We start from the raw sequence: 10,302 nt of genomic DNA, 5'->3' as shown, positions 1-10,302 counted from the left end.
GACCACCATGAGATATCGATAGTTGTTTAGTACTGGCGCCAGACCTGTCAGCTAAGAAGACTTTGTCACAAGAAGACTGTACCAAGATGAAATGGACACAATAATCGAGGGAAAAAGTTATGCCACTACCGGAAGAACCAGAGTAGGAATTTTCCCGAGAATCTGATAAGATCGACACTGTCAAACATTGAGGATGGAGTATATGAGTTTTGATGGAACCATATCAATGCTTCTAAGGGTAGTAGCACCCGAGACCCCTGTGTCAATCGATTGATTTTGAGAAGACTCCGAACCTAACCTATTTCTTTCTAGCCTCTCTGAATCTCGAGGGCGAGATTCATCTTAAGGGTGGTAGGTTTGTAACATCCCAAAATTCTAAAATTTGGAATGTTATATTAAATAAATAGTTTTGATTGATTATTTGATTGTGGTGTGGTTGCTTGTGTGAAATTGAGTGAAATTTGAAACTTTTTGAAAGTTAAATGAGAGGGAATAAAAGGACTTTCCCAAACTTTCACCTCGCATTTATGATCTCCATGAATTCAAATTCATTTCATCACAAAACCCTAGAGAGAAGATGACATGACTTCTTCCATTTAACTAAATGAAAAGGGTTTTGAAAAGATCCGAATTCCATTTGGAACTATTTCAAATTTAGAAACTTTAAGCAACTCAATGATTTTCATGAGAGAAGATAAAATGACTTCTTCAAAACAAATGAAATATGAGTTGGAAGTTTAAAAGAATCAAATTGAAAGTCTATTTGAAATTATTTTCAATTTGGAGTTATTTGTTTTTTATTCAAATTATTTCTCTCCAAAAATAAAATATATGGAAATTAGGGTAAAATGATTCCCTACAGTAGAAAAATGGAGAGAAATAAATTTGAAATTATTTTGGTGTTTTTAAAATGATTTTTATGAGGTTTTATTGCAATAGTCTCACTATTTGCTTTCTTTAAATTATTGTGGATTTTATTTGATGCTAGAAAAATGTTCATGTTATAGAATCTTTTTCTGAAAATTTTGATATATAATATGCCTATATAAATTTTATTTTATTTTTGTCATTCAGTTTTCCTTTTATGTTTCTATTAAAAAACTAAGCATGCGTCCCATAACTACCTGTGGCCCACGTGCGCAACATAGTTAGCCGGCAGGCCCATAGCCACTTTTTATTTTATTTTACGGTTATGCTTGGAGAGGAAAAAATTATTATTTTCAAAAAAATTCTTTTCTTAAAAAAGTTAAAAAAAAACGTGCACCGCAGCCCGCACTGTGCACGCGCGGCCGTCCAAACTAAAAGGCCCATACGGTGTCTTTCTCTTTCTTTTCTCCTCTTTTCGTATACGTTTAGTCCCACGTTGCCTAGCCTTTGACCTCTAAACCTCTTTTCCACCTATAAATATAGACACATAGAGCCCCCAAAAATCATCCGATTCGGGTTAAATCAATAATTTGGTTTGAGTAGATTCACTAAAGAAAAAATATTTCTTCTCTATGGCGGGACTTTTGGAAGTTGTCTCCTCTCTCCGAAGTCGTCTTTTCTCTACCTTATAAAGGTATCTTTCTTCTTTTTTTTTCTTTTTATACTTCCATAGTTTATTATTTCTAGACTAGTATGGTAGAATAATTAGATTATTAATTAGTCTCTGTATTTATACATTAGACCTAGAATTATTTTAGCCGTAGCTATTTTTCTTCCGTAAAATAGTTTGGCCCTGATTTTTCAAATAGCCATACCTTTTTACACGGCCATCCAAATTAGATGAAACTAGTGCATATAGTTTCGTCTTGTTTTTACATATCCAGTGAACCTGTCAAATCAACTTTTTGAAATTTTCAAATTTTGAAATTTGTTCAAATTCATATTCAAACTTCTTTTGATCAGAACTTGAGTTCCGTAACTCCTATTTAGTTGATTCTTTTTGCAAATCGAAGCTCTTGACCTAAACGTTTTGATAAGACCAAATCCACCCAATTTTGGTACTACAAGAATTTTTTCTATTCCCAAGAGTTATTTATTGTTTTCGAAATTTTTCGAGATCTTTTCTTTGATTCTTTTGCATGATTGCTTATGTGTGGTTACTATTGCTTGCTCACGATAGATTGACCGGAGTGTGACGAGTACAACTATCAGGAGTTATGTGTGTGAATCATCTTCATCAATAGTACAAGGCAAGTTCACACTTTGATCATACTCTTTTATACCTAGTTTTTATGCATTAGTTTCAACCCTCAAACTTTGCATGAGTAGGATTGATAACATGTGGGTATTGGGAAGTAGTTGATGAGGTAGGAACCTATTGTCTCATATAGCAAACCCTAGGGAGTTACTACGTTATGCTTTATACTGCTATGCTATGCTTGTAGACGTGGTTTGGATTGAGTGAATCATGGAAGATGTGAGAGTTATTATCTAAGGGAAACTCAAGGTGGCTATTTTAATACACATCTGGGTGGATTTTTCGGGGCACCTTGGGGATACCAGTGGATTGCCCGGACACCTGGGGAATCCAGTATTTTCCTAGGAGATCCCGGGGTATCCGTGTGATCATCCTATGGAATGCCACCGAGGCTCAAAGGGATCATAAGATTATTTATGCTAGAAACATCCGTGTGCAGCCACAAGCCATTATGGGCTCTGGCATAGTTGATTAAGTTGTGGGAAACCTTTCCATGATGGGCTAGCAGATGTAGGAGATTGTAGGTGTATCGGCCTATCTATCGGTTAAGGGGACCTCTTCAGAAAGACTGTGTCTCGGTCATCCGTTTCTCAAACACCTTGCAGTGCGAGAAATACAACGGAGGAGATCGAGTCTTGTGGGGAAAAGTGCACAAACCTTTGCAGAGTGTACAAACTAATCATGGTTAGCCGTGTCCCCGGTTCTGGACATCTTGAGTATCTGGTACTTGAATTATTATGTTGATCTCATCACTCTATTTAATTAAGTTGATTGGGTTGTTAACTTTTAATTGGGATTGATTTGGGGTTACCTTCTCAATAATTTCAACAAACTTTGTAGTTAAATAAAATGTATTCCTTTGTTGTAGGGGAAACTTAGCTTTATGCAAAAATTAAACCTAGAGCCTCCACCAGCCAAATATGCTGTAGTGATAGCCATTATTTAGCATTGCTCTACAGTGTGAAATTGCCAGTACATTCAATGTGCTGACCTACATGGTTGCAACATCTCATGTTGCAGGAATCTTACGACGAGTAAGTGATACGCTAGGGTTACGATTTATACACTCAACGTTGCCGTTGGTGTTGATGGGAATCCACAACCTAGTTGTTACTTCCGCTATTTGGATTGAGGTAATAGTATTTATGTTAATTTATGCATGTGATTTACCTCTGTTATAAATCCTCGAGTATTGTGTGTGTCAGCATACCGATCCAGGATGACACTGAAGCACAGAGACTTGAACCATTCAGGTCGGGTCGCTACATCTCTCGGACAATCGGAGTGACAAATCCTAATCTCGATCTATGCCAACTCAACAAACACCATCGGAGACACCTCTAGAGCATATTTATAATCACCCAGTTACATTGTGACGTTTGATAGCACACTAAGTGTTCCTTCGATATTCGGGAGTTGCATAATCTCATAGTCATAGGAACACGTATAAGTCATGAAGAAAGCAATAGCAATAAACTAAACGATCATAGTGCTAAGCTAATGGATGGGTCATGTCAATCACATCATTCTCTAATGATGTGATCCCGTTCATCAAATGACAACTCATGCCCATGGCTAGGAAACTTAACCATCTTTGATTAACGAGCTAGTCAAGTAGAGGCATACTAGTGACACTCTGTTTATTTATGTATTCACACATGTACTAAGTTTCCGGTTAATACAATTCTAGCATGAATAATAGATATTTATCATGATATAAGGAAATATAAATAACAACTTTATTACGCCATGGGCCTCGGCGTCTAGCCCAGTGGCAGACACCAGGGTCTCCGGTGTTTGGCCCCCTGGCCTCCGCAAAACTGCCTTTTCACCGACCTAAAGCCTCGTGGTCTACACCCCTTGGTCGAACCATATCAGCCTATTTATCAATCTTTACCTCCAGACCATTCCGGAGCTCCTCGTCATGTCCATGATCTCATCCGGGACTCCAAACAACATTCAGTCACCAACATACATAACTCATATAATACTATATCGTCAACGAACATTAAGCATGTGGACCCCAAGGGTTCGAGAACTATGTAGATATGAGCGAGACATCTCTCTGGTCAATAACCAATTGCGGAACATGGATGCCCATATTGGCTTCTACGTATTCTAGAAAGATCTTTCTTTGTCATCGGTATGTTACTTGCCCGAGATTCGATCATCGGTATCATCATACCTAGTTCAATCTCATTACTGGAAACTCTCTTTACTTGTTCCGTTATGCATCATCCCGCAACTAACTCATTAGTTACATTGCTTGCAAGGCTTATAGTGATGTGCATTACCTAGAGGGCCCAGAGATACCTCTTCGACAATCGGAGTGACAAATCCTAATCTCGATCTATGCCAACTCAACAAACACCATCGGAGACACCTCTAGAGCATCTTTATAATCACCCAGTTACGTTGTGACGTTCGATAGCACACTAAGTGTTCCTTCGGTATTCGGGAGTTGCATAATCTCATAGTCATAGGAACATGTATAAGTCATGAAGAAAGCCATAGCTATAAACTAAACAATCATAGTGCTAAGCTAACAGATGGGTCATGTCAATCACATCACTCTCTAATGATGTGATCCCGTTCATCAAATGACAACTCATGTCCATGGCTAGGAACCTTAACCATCTTTGATTAACGAGCTAGTCAAGTAGAGGCATACTAGTGACACTCTGTTTGTCTATGTATTCACACATGTACTAAGTTTCCGGTTAATACAACTCTAGCATGAATAATAAACATTTATCATGATAGAAGGAAATATAAATAAAACTTTATTATTGCCTCTAGGGCATATTTCCTTCAGTCTCCCACTTGCACTGGAGTCAATAATCTAGTTCACATCGTCATGTGATTTCACACCAATAGTTCACATCTTTATGTGATTAGTTCACATATTCATGTGACTAATACCGAAAGGGTTTACTAGAGTCAATAATCTAGTTCACATCGTCATGTGATTTCACACCAATAGTTCACATCTTTATGTGATTAGTTCACATATTCATGTGACTAATACCGAAAGGGTTTACTAGAGTCAATAATCTAGTTCAGATCACTTTGTGATTAACACCTAAAGAGTGATCATGTTTTGCTTGTTAGAGAAGCTTAGTCTACGGGTCTGCAACATTTGAATCCGTATGTATTTTGCAAATTTCTATGTCTACAATACTCTGCACGAAGCTACTCTAGCTAATTGCTCCCACTTTCAATATGTATCTAGATCGAGACTTAGAGTCATCTAGATCGGTGTAAAAAGCTTGCATCGACGTAACTCTTTACGACGAACTCTTTTATCACCTCCATAAATGAGAAATATTTCCTTAGTCCTCTAAGGATAATTTTGACCGCTGTCTAGTGATCTACTCCTAGATCACTATTGTACTCCCTTGCCGAAATCATGCTAAGTTATACAATAGGTCTGGTACACAGCATTGCATACTTTATAGAACCTATGACTGAGGCATAGGGAATGACTTTTCATTCTCTTTCTATTTTCTGCCATGGCCGGGTTTTGAATTTTTACTCAATTTCACACCTTACAACTCAGGCAAGACCTCCTTCTTTGACTGATCTATTTTGAACTCCTTCAAAATCTTATCAAGGTATGTACTCATCGAAAGTCTTATCAAGCGTCTTGATCTATCTTTATAGATCTTGATGCCCAATATGTAAGTAGCTTTACAGGTAATTCTTTCTTTGAAAAACTACTTTAAAATTCTCCTTTATGCATTCCAAAAAATTCTACATCCTTTCCGATCAACAATATGTCATTCACATATAGTTATCAAAAAGGCTGTAGTGCTCCCACTCACTTTGTTGTAAATACAGGCTTCACTGCAAGTTTGTATAAAACTATATGCTTTGATCAACTCATCATAGCGTATATTCCAACTCCAAGATGTTTCCACCAGTCCATAGATGGATCGCTAGACCTTGCATACTTTGTGAACACCATTAGGATTGACAAAACATTCTAGTCGCATCATATACAACTCTTTTTTAATAAATCCATTAAGGAATGTAGTTTTGATATCCATTTGCCAGATTTCATGAAATGTGGCAATTGCTAACATGATTCGGGTAGACTTTTAAGCATCGATACAAGTGGGAAAATCTCGTAGTCAATAACTTGAACTTGTCAAAAACCTTTTGCGACAATTCCAGCTTTGTAGATAGTAACACTACTATCAGCATCATCATCCTCTTGAAGATCCATTTATTCTGAATGCCTCACCGATCATCGGGCAAGTCAATCAAAGTCCATACTTTGTTCTCATACATGGATCCCATCTCAGATTTCATGACCTTAAGCCGTTTCACGAAATCTGGGCTCATCATCGCCTCCTCATAGTTCGTAGGTTCGTCATGGTCTAGTAACATGACTTTCAGAATAGGATTATCGTACAACTCTTGTGCAGAATGTACTATGGTTGACGTACGAGGTTCAGTAGTAACTTGATCTGAAGTTTCATGATCATCATCATTAACTTCCTCACTAATTGGTGTAGGCATCACTGGAACTGATTTCAGTGATGAGCTACTTTCCAATTCGAAAGAAGGTACAATTACCTCATCAAGTTCTACTTTCCTCCCACTCACTTCTTTCGAGAGAAACTCCTTCTCTAGAAAGGATCCTCTCTTAGCAACAAAGATCTTGCCTTCGGATGTGTGATAGAAGGTGTACCCAATAGTTTCTTTTGGGTATCCTATGAAGACGCACTTCTCCAATTTTGGTTTGAGCTTATCAAGTTGAAACTTTTTCACATAAGCATCACAACCCCAAACTTTAAGAAACGACAGCTTAGGTTTCTTGCTAAACCACAGTTCATATGGTGTCATCTCAATGGATTTAGATGGTGCCCTATTTAACGTGAATGCAGCTGTCTCTAATGCTTAACTCCAAAACGATAGTGGTAAATCGGTAAGAGACATCATAAATCGCACCATATCTAATAAAGTAAGGTTACGATGTTCGGACACACCATTATGCTATGGTGTTCCAGGTGGCATGAGTTTGTGAAACTATTCCACATTGTTTTATTTGAAAGCCAAACTCTTAACTCAAATATTCGCCTCTAATGACCCACAAGTATAGGGGATCTATCGTAGTCCTTTCATAAGTAAGAGTGTCGAACCCAACGAGGAGCAGAAGGAAATGATAAGCGGTTTCCAGCAAGGTATTCTCTGCAAGTACTGAAATAAGTGGTAACAGATAGTTTTGTGATAAGATAATTTGTAACGAGCAACAAGTAACAAAAGTAAATAAGGTGCAGCAAGGTGGCCCAATCCTTTCTGTAGCAAAGGAAAAGCCTGGACAAACTCTTCTAAGATGTAAAGCGCTCCCGAGGACACATGGGAATATCGTCAAGCTAGTTTTCATCATGTTCATATGATTCACGTTCGGTACTTTGATAACTTGGTATGTGGGTGGACCGGTGCTTGGGTGCTGCCCTTACTTGGACAAGCATCCCACTTATGATTAACCTCTATTGCAAGCATCCGCAAATACAACAAAAGTATTAAGGTAAACCTAACCATAGCATGAAACATATGGATCCAAATCAGCCCCTTACGAAGCAACACATAAACTAGGGTTTAAGCTTCTGTCACTCTAGCAACCCATCATCTACTTATTACTTCTCAATGCCTTCCTCTAGGCCCAAGTAATGGTGAAGTGTCATGTAGTCGACATTCACATGAAACCACTAGAGGAGAGACAACATACATCTCATCAAAATATCGAACGAATACCAAATTCAGATGACTACTAATAGCAAGACTTCTCCCATGTCCTCAGGAACAAAAGTAACTACTCACAAAGCATAAACATGTTCATAATCAGAGGGGTATTAATATGCATATAGGATCTGAACATATGATCTTCCACCAATTAAACCAACTGGCATCAACTACAAGGAGTAATTAACACTACTAGCAACCTACTAGCACCAACCCCGGACATGGAGACAAGAATTGGATACAAGAGATGAACTAGGGTTTTGAGATGAGATGGTGCTGATGAAGATGTTGATGGAGATTTCCCTCTCCCATTGAGAGGAGCGTTGGTGATGACGCTGGTGATGATTTCCCCCTCCGGGAGGGATGTTTCCCCTGCAGAACAGCTCCGCCAGAGCCCTAGATTGATTCCGCCAAGGTTCCTCCTCGTGGCGGCGGAGTTTCGTCCGAGAAGATGGCTTATGATTTTCTGCCATCGAAAGACTCCATATAGCAGAAGATGGCCACCAGGGGGGCCACGAGGTAGGGGGCGCACCCTGGGGTGTACGACGCGCCCCCCAGCCTCGTGGGAAGGGTGTGGCCCCCCTGGTGAGGTTCTTGCGCTCTACATCATCCGTGAAGTTTCAGGACTTTTGGAGCTGTGGAGAATAGGTCTCTAATATTTTCTCCTTTTCCAGCCCAGAATCCCAGCTGCCGGCATTCTCCCTCTTTATGTAAACCTTGTAAAATAAGAGAGAATAGACATGAGTATTGTGACATAATGTGTAATAACATCCCATAATGCAATAAATATTGATATAAAAGCATGATGCAAAATGGACATATCAACTCCCCCAAGCTTAGACCTCGCTTGTCCTCAAGCGAAAAGCCGAAATCAAAAAATATGTCCAGATGTTTAGAGATAGAGGTGTCGGTAAAAATAATATACGGACATGAGGGCATCATGATCATTCTTAGAACAACAACTTACATTATTCTTTGTCATATAATATCTGATGCTAGAGTAATAATTCAATCACAATATCAAGTATGAATTATAAACTTCATTGAAAACTAACAAACTACAATCTCGGTCATTGAAGCAATTGCAATTTATCATAACATAGGAAAGAGTCAATGTATAAGAGCTTTTCAGCAAGTCCACATACTCAACTATCATATAATCTTTCACAATTGCTGACACTCATGCAATACTTATGGGTATGGAGTTTTAATCGGACACAGAGAAAGATAGGGGCTTATAGTTTTGCCTCCCAACGTTTTACCTCAAGGGTAATGTCAACAGTAATAGTTCATGAAAACTCACATCCAATTAGCCATATATACCAGGATCTTTCCAACATATTGTGCTTGCCAAAGGATAAAATGTAAAAAGGAAGGGTGAAGATCACCATGACTCTTGTGCAATGTAGGAGATAAAAGTAAAAGATAGGCCCTTCGCAGAGGGAAGCAGAGGTTGTCATGCGCTTTTATGGTTGGATGCACAAAATCTTAATGCGAAAGAACATCACTTTATATTGCCACTTGTGATATGGACCTTTATTATGCAGTCTGTCGCTTTTATTACTTCCACATCACACGATTGTATAAAGCTTATTTCATCCACACCAATCAATCATACATATTTAGAGAGCAATTTTTATTGCTTGTGCCGATGACAACTTACTTGATGGATCTTACTCGATCCATAGGTAGATATGGTGGACTCTTATGGCAAGACTGGTTTAAGGGTATTTGGAAGCACAAGTAGTATCTCTACTTGGTGCAATGAATTTGGCTAGCATGAGGGGGAAAGGCAAGCTCATCATGTTGGAAGATCCAAGACAATATAATTTATCTCAGATGTAAGAAAACATAACCCATTACGTTGTCTTCCTTGTCCAATGTTAACTCTTTAGCATGTCATATTTTAATGAGTGCTCACAATCATAAAAGATGTCCAAGATAGTATATTTATATATTAAGGCCTCTCTTTCTTTATTACTTCCTATTAATTGCAACAATGACCACAATTGTGTTTGTCAACCCTCAATAACTTTTATTCATCATACTCTTTCTATCTGAGCTCATTACTCTCCATAAGACTCATATGATCTCTTTGTTTCTTTTTATTTCTTTCTCTTTTCTTTTATTCCTTTAGGATCATGGCAAAATAATCAAGCCCTTGACTCAACACTAATATTTATTATATAGCTCACAGACTCGATTACATAGAAGGATAATAAAGCAAAACTTACAACTAGATCATACTAAGAACTTTTATTCTACTAGATCAAGATATTACCAAAAGGATCGAACTAAGAAAACAGTAAAGATAGAGTGATGGTGATACGATACCGGGGCACTCCCCCAAGCTTGGCAGTTGCCAA

This window comes from Triticum dicoccoides, chromosome 2A (assembly GCF_002162155.2).
Source record: "Triticum dicoccoides isolate Atlit2015 ecotype Zavitan chromosome 2A, WEW_v2.0, whole genome shotgun sequence".
Lineage (NCBI taxonomy): Eukaryota > Viridiplantae > Streptophyta > Magnoliopsida > Poales > Poaceae > Triticum > Triticum dicoccoides.
The sequence above is the reverse complement of the archived record's forward strand: the minus strand, read 5'-3'. Positions refer to the sequence as shown.